The following is a 7919-nucleotide window of genomic DNA, read 5'->3' on the forward strand; positions in this document are numbered from 1 at the left end:
GGCATACAATGCCTGCATGAATGGGGTGGACAAACTTGACCAGAACATTGCATACTACCCATTCATTAGGAAAACACTCAACTGGTCAAAAAAGTTTGTGGCGTACTTGTTTCAGCTTTGTGTGTTCAATGCCTATGTGCTGTACAAGGCCAGGAACCCGGGAAGTGCAAAACACACTTGGAGTTCATGAGGAGGGTGGCGAGGTCGTGGACTGAAAAAACCTATGTAGCGGAGGAGGAGGAGGAGGAGGAGGAGGAGAGAGGAGGAGGAGGGGGAGGAAGAGGAGGAAGAGGAGGAGAGAGGAGGAGGGGGAGGAGGGGGAGAGAGGAGGAGGGGGGGGGGGAGGAGGAGGAGGAGGAAGAGGAGGTCCGACAAACCAGGGCAGCAAGACAGAGAGACCCAGACAGCAGGCTGGATGGCCGGATGGCCAGGCATGAGTTGGAACGCTTAAGGCCCACCAGCAATAACACACAGCCAGCAAGAAAATGTAGGGTCTGCATTCGAAGGGGTAAAAGGAGCGAGACCAGAATGTGGTGCAGGTCCTGCCATGTACCCCTGCACTCAGGAGAGTGCTTCAAAGCCTACCACACAGAAAAAAATATGATTGAGTGATGATGATTCTAAATGTTCTAAATCTGTGAATAAATGTAGTTATTTTGTCATCAAAAGCCTTTTTTCCTGTGTTGTTTTTATTGTTTCATAGAAGTAAACAACTTTTCAGATGTTTGAGGTGTCACTAAAACTAAAATATGTGGACGTCAGTCACCGTTTTGCTTGAATTTGCTTCTCTGCAGAAAAAGCTCGTTTTCTCTGTTTATTGGTCAAAATCAGGTGTTTTTGCTGAAACCACCCTATGTTCTACGGCCGATTTCTAAACACTCAAAGAGGCTAGAAACAAACTTTCTTTTTCTGATGAAAGAAGAGAGTCTAAAGTCTTGGTAGATATGTTCAATGTTTATGTAGTCCGGAAAGTCAATTTGGTGGGTCTTCAAAGTTCAGCGAAAATGCCCCAAAAGTCTGGCAGTATGGAGCTCTCTGCTCTGAATATGGCTGGCAGTCAAAGAGTTTTTAATATTGCCTTTAAATGACTAAATAATTAAATTATTATTATATAATGATTGGAGCACTTTGAGCTGCGCTATACAAAGAAAGCTACGTTTGCAGGAAAAGCGCTATACAAAGAAAGTTTTTTTCTGATTTTCAAATCAGACCAGAGTGTCTTTTTCAACGGAGTCCTGCTATAGAAATGATACAAGTACATCGGATATAAGCTAAAGCAAACAGGATACCATTTCATAGAAACATGAACACTAGGTGGTAACGAGGAGATAGGTAGGTGCTAGGGATGATGGTAGGTAGTCCACCTGACACTAGTCCCAGTCATCTTAGTGGTATCATTCCTGTGTGTCTGGGCCTGGGTGAAAGGTACACCGAGGTACGATGGTAGCCTAAATGGCATTAGGCCCCGACGTTCGTCTTAATGGTACTGTTCCTCTGTGTCTGGGCCTAGGTGACGACCATTCTGACGAGGACCACGACTTCCTGGCTGACATCCCCGCTGAGTTTGGAGGTGGTCAGGACTTCATAGTGCCACGTATTCCCGGGCGGTGCTACTGTTTATCCTGTCCGTCTGTCCTTCCCTCAGTCCCCATACATTCACCCTGTCATATTCAAATATGTGACTGCTCCTGGTGTTTCTGGACACCTCTCGGAAATGAGAAAGACGTCAAATTCGTCTTTAAAGTTTTTTTTTTTTCTTCAGATTTTCGTTTTTTTAGCTAACATTCAACTCGAAGATTCCATGTGTCGGTTGGATGTGTGTGTGTTGAATGTGTGTGTGTCTGTTGCTTGCAGAGCCCCAGCAGATGGGATGAGCTATGAAGACCTGGTGAAGCAGAGTGTGGTACGTACCGTAGGCCACGCCCCCTGGTCTCCTGTCCCAGGGTGCACCACGCACCGGGAGACCGGGTTGTAGCAGCCCTGAGTGAGGTCGGGAACAGGAAGTCGTTCGCTTCCATAGTCCACGGCCTGGACAACTTTGAGGCCTGCAAGTACATGCTTGCTTCCCTGCAGCTGGTGAGTGTGTGTGAGTGTGTGAGTGTGTGAGTGTGTGAGTGTGTGAGTGAGTGTGTTTTCTAAGGGGCTTTATACACCAACAGGGCCGAGCCCAACCATACTGTGCTGGCGCTCTGGTAGTTTTCGTTCACATTGTCCTTTCCACAACTGTTTCAGCAACTGTGCTGGATGTGTAGGACAGCTCAGCTCAGCACAGCTCAGCACAGTTCGGCTCAGGACTGGGACTGAGGGGATGAGTGTGTAACCAGGGTGGTAAAGCCTTGCCTTCCTTGTCTCCCCCCCCCAGGCCAACGACTACACAGTGGAGGTACACAGGAAGGACGGTCTGGAGGAGACCGTGGACAGCATGGGGCTCACGCTGCTCAGCAAGACCAGGGCCCACGACCGCTTCAAACACGCCCCCACGGCAGCACCCGCTGACCCCGTCTGACCTCTCCTGAGACTGTGTGTGTGTGTGCGCTTTAAACACACACTTTTTACATGTCCTGTTCTGCTGGCTCCGTCCTAGGTTCTAATAACTATACGTCAATGGAAAGATGCCCGGCTCTTATTAATATTTTTTTTTTTTTAAAGAAAGCCATGACCAAATGTATTTAGTATAATGTTGTATGTCTGTAGGAAATTGTATTGTTTTGTAAAGAACAAAAGTCTTTATAAGGTGGCCAGATGACTGTATATAATTAAAATGACAATTTATATACATACTGCAAGGATGCCAAGTAAATGAACATACACCACACAATCATTATTCACGACGGTAGTTAAGTACCCTAAGAGTAGGCTGATGGTACAAAGATGGAATCGATTGCCACAGACGTATCGAGAAGTATCCATCCACGTTGTGGTTCAGTCTGATCAGTGAATAACTTAACAGGCCCTCGTTTTCACATTGAGAATATCTCTAGAAGGTCTTCAGTTTAGCCAGTTTAGCCACATTGTCAGTGTTGCTACAGAATTGGCTGTGTTTCATTCCAGAAGGTACTACCTTCCCGCCTCTGGTTCACTCCCCTTCACAGATCTGACAGGCCTGGACGGGTGTAAGCAATGTAGGATAAGCTAGGTACAGCTGCTTTAGCCCAGAGACGCCCAATCGTATCAGATCTGTGAAACGGATCAAACGGTGGGTGTGGGGAGCATGCTGCACCTGGCCTGTAGAGGGAGCTACAGGACCGGGGTGGAGGAGAGTGGACGAGGGGTCATCCCATCATCATCCACTCTCCACCCCCAGTCCTGTAGCTCCCTCTAATAGTCCAGACGCCTCCTTCCCTCTTGCTCTCTCCCTCCATCCTTCTCTCTCTCACTCCTTCCCTCCCTCTTGCTCTCTCCCTCCTTCCCCCTCTCGCTTTCTCCCTCCCTTCCTCTCTCGCTCCCTCCTTCCCTCCCTCCCCTCCCTCCCTCCCCTCCCTCCCTCCCTCCCCTCCCTCCCCTCCTCCCCTCCCTCCCTCCCTCCCTCCCCGACAGTTAGGGCAGAAGTTTCTAGAACGAAGAGCAACCTCGCTCTCGGGTCGCCAAACCGTTCAGTCCGGTGAGTCCGTGACTCCTCGACACACGTCGTCGTCGTCATAGCAACTTGACGTAGGTCTTCATGTGGTTCCGGATGCTCTCGGCGACCTCTTTGCAGAGGCAGCACTGCTCATCCAAGGCTCAACATGTATTTACAGCAAGAAGGTGAGTCCTAGAACAGTCCAACATGGGACCCACAGACCCAGAGACAGAGGACATCCTCGTGGTGTGACGACTGTATATCTGGGCTATCAGAAGTCACAGACAGGGCTACGTCATCATGACAGCGTGATTTAAAATGACCTCCGCTACATAATAATAATAATAATAATCAGGGGTGCACATAACTTTTTGGGGCCAGTGCTCAGAGGAGCACCTAGGGATGCTGCTTGGTGCTCCCCGAGCTCGCGAGTCACGACCCGTCCCACAGGATGGATAAAAAAGGGATACATGGATAACTTATATTAGCAAAACGACATTTATTCATAAATGAAGATGAACGAACAAATGATTGTGTGCAAAACAATAGAAACAAATGCAAAATCAAATGACTGCTCTTTAAGCATGAAAGTCTGTCAGACTCCTTTAAACACAATGAAATCAACTGACATCTCTTTAAGCACTAACTGAATGTCTGTTCTTTAAACACACTGAAATAAACGGACATCTCTTTAAGCACTGCTCTGTTCTGTAAACACTGAAATCAACTTTTCAACAAAAAGTTACAGCCTAAGCATTTATTTATGCTACAAGCTTAATCATCATCATCACTGCTCTCTTGACTGCTTTTATCACTGTCCTCAATTTCAACCATGGTAGAGGATGTTGTAGGCCAGGGGTCTCCAACCTTTTTTCATCCGAGAGCTACTTTGAAAAAATGTAAGTGGCCGAGAGCTACTCATATCTTATTACTTACATTCATTCACATAACGTTTTAAAACACTCTGAAATTCTTCACTAGCATGCTCTGTTTCAAATGTCAATGTGTAAGCTCACTATAGTAGTAGCAGTAAATTCTGTATCCATATATCAATGTATCACATCACCTCCATTCACATATCAAAAGCTTATAATTGTATGGTCCACATGTGTGTAATAAGTGCATTCACCTTTTCTAGTTTTTTCAGTCAGAAAACATTAGTATTTTTTTCTTCTTTTGTCTCTTTCAAAAAAACGTGTGCATGTGTGTAATAATGCATTCACTCATTCCTACACTTGAGATGAATGTCACTGCATGGAGTCTACAAGAGTTGTGTATGCTGGAGTGTATCCACTTAGGTTCACTCTTATAGAGTCATTTAGATGCTCATCTGTCAGTCTTGTTCAGAAGTAGTAGTAGTATTTCATTACATTCATATCAGAAAAATCTGATTCTCAAAGGTATGTAGAGCCAAATACAACAAATACTTTCAGGGCTGCTTGGTGAATATTCTTATAGTTTTCTGGGTCTACCAGGCTCCAGAAATGTTGTGAATGTTGTTGCGATTGTAGCTGGACATTATTCTGGAGCTTTATAACCTCCATCTCCATTTCTCCAGGCTTGACACTGAACAGTTCAGATATCTGCTCTCAGTGTTTCCCCTAGGTTTGCTGCCTTGGGGAGGGGGTGGCATGGACTGTGGCATATGTGGTCTTGACTACCTGTCCACTTTCTCACCTGGTTCTTGCTCTCTCTCTTTGGTGTGCCGACACCATCCTGCTCTCTCTCCTCCTCTTTTGCTGTCAACCAAAAGGCAAACATAACAACCAGAGTTTTTATAATTTAATAAGAGGTATACATTGATCCATATCAATTCATAACATAATTCGAATTGAATATTGGGTTGCTGAAAAATAAATTGTATATCCATCTATAGAAAACAGACATTTCCAATGAGTGAGGGTTGTGCCAATGCTTCAATCCACTGTCCATGTACTGTAAATATACCATTATGATAAAGACTGATAAGAAGCAGACAAACAATAGATTGGGGGTAGCCAATATTTTAAATTTATTTCTCATTAAATTGGAAAAGAAAATGGTTTTCTAATTGCAATACGGGAGTGTATTTCTTAAACATGTATTCACTGGACTGAAATAACTTATTAAAACATTGCAACAAAATGTGCATTTTTGGTACAATAATACAATTTCTGCATTTGTATGACATCACTTGATAACGGTCCCTGAGGTTACTTGTTGAGAGCTTGGTATTAAACTACCAACAACAAGGTCCAACAAGGTCTATCACATCAAATAATAATCTAGGGATGTATAGTAGCTAATTAATTACTGTCTTTATCCAATCTGTGGTCCAAATGTTCTTTAAAGATATGCAAATTAACTAATATTTTAAGTAGATAATGCATCATTTGCATATTTAAACAGAACATTTCTGAAAACTTGTAATACAACAAATGATTGTCATCTGAGCCAGATGTCCTTTATGCGCCTGGGTCTCCTAAACACGTAGAGACCAACCCCGAGTCGTTCAGAGCTTCCTACGCTGAGCTATGGTAACTCTCCTGCACCTACCGCACCTACCTCACAGGTCTCAGCTTTCACCAGGTACCAAATTTAGCAAATTTGACCACGTGGTTTTGGAGATATGACGCAGTTAATCAGACCGGTCTAATTAGACCGGGAACACCAAGGATGGGGGGGCAAACATGAACACAACCGGAGGGTTAAGAGGTGATAATAACTACGAACAAGCTGCCAAACCAAAAGGTCTATCATATCAAAACATAATCTAGGGATGTATAGGAATAAAAAAATCACATCTAGAATTTGCCCAGAATTTGGTAATGAAAAATGGTTTGGCCCAAGGACTATTACGTCGAAGGCGGGAAAGGACTCGGCAAAGCAGCAATCTAATCTGTGATAACGAGACACTCCTGTGATGTGAGTAACCATTTCACCACTTTGAGAGGAATTCCTCATAATATATATATATATTCTATTTGGCAGTTTTTGGAGTGCCTGCCTGTGTATTCTAGCTGACATGACATAGATGTTGTTTGTTTAAAACATTTATATTGATCTCTGCAGACTAAGAGAACGGTCGACAGCTTGGTAGAGATAGCATCTGTACACATTTAGCTAGTGTGCAAAGCAGGGTTGCTAGATGGGGCGGATTACCGCCGAATGGGCTACTTTTGATCACCGGATAAAAAGCATTTGGGCAGTTGGGCTGGATAAATAGCATTTAGGCAATATCAAAATGTCAGTACCTGAAAGTTACAAAATGCTTTAAGTTAAAACGCACACCCTAGTAGACATACAATGTGCATTTTTTTAAACGTTATTTTACAAACATCATTGGTATTACCATGAAGCCCAATTCTAGCAGAATAAGAAAGATGGATGCTGCATCTGGAGAGGATGGTGTTGCTTTGATCCAGTTGGACTCCCCAGACCACGTCTCCACTGAGGTCTCTCAGAACACGGACGTGAAGAAGGAGTCGACCGCGGTGAGTGGTCCCAGGAGACCGTCTGTGTACATCAGATGCTCCTCTGAAGTGTTATAGAATAATAATAATAATAATAATAATAATAATAATAATAGATTTAATTTAAAAGTGCCTTTCTCAAACTCAAGGACACTGTACAGAAAACAAAGAGAAGCCAAAAACCCCCAAAACAAACAAAAAACAGAGCAAAAATATGAGATAAAATCATATTAAAAAAGAAGGAAGAAAGTTGTAAAAGCTTAGGCAGCTATGGGGGGATAGTGTTACTCAGGACCTCTGCCATGCTGTAGGAAGGCCAGTCTGAACAGATGGGTCCTGAGTCTGGTCTTGAATGTATGGAGAGTATGGGATGGCTGGTGGAAGGGCTGGAACACAGCTTGGGTGCAGCAACAGAAAGTGTAATTTTTGAACGGGCCTTGTCTGACTGTGTATGTGGGTCATTGACGGATAAGACTTTTGAACAGGCCAATTTTTAAATACTAAAAATAAGGATATATTTGGCCATTGTTCAAACATTGGGAATGTAGTGTACATATACATTTATGCAAAAACTCATCTTTGGTTTTGTCAATCTATGAGAGAGAGAAGGAGGGTTAAGTAGCATCACTTTTGTGGACCCTGGTAGTCACATTGAACAGGGATTAACAATTTCAGTCAATAAAAAGTAAACAGTTGTATGTACGGAATAAAAATGAAACACCAACACTGTTCTATAGAGTCAATAAACAATAAACACCAACATAGTTGCATGGATGAAATCAACGCTAAACAACTACAACACAGTTGTATCAGTTCCCCATATATGACCTACAACACAGGCTGGTTGGAGCAGTGGATCATTTGTTACATTAAAACAATGTTTAGGAACATCAGCATTTAACAAACTA

The sequence above is a fragment of the Nansenia antarctica genome (assembly GCF_963989245.1).
Source record: "Nansenia antarctica genome assembly, chromosome: 8".
NCBI lineage: Eukaryota > Metazoa > Chordata > Actinopteri > Argentiniformes > Microstomatidae > Nansenia > Nansenia antarctica.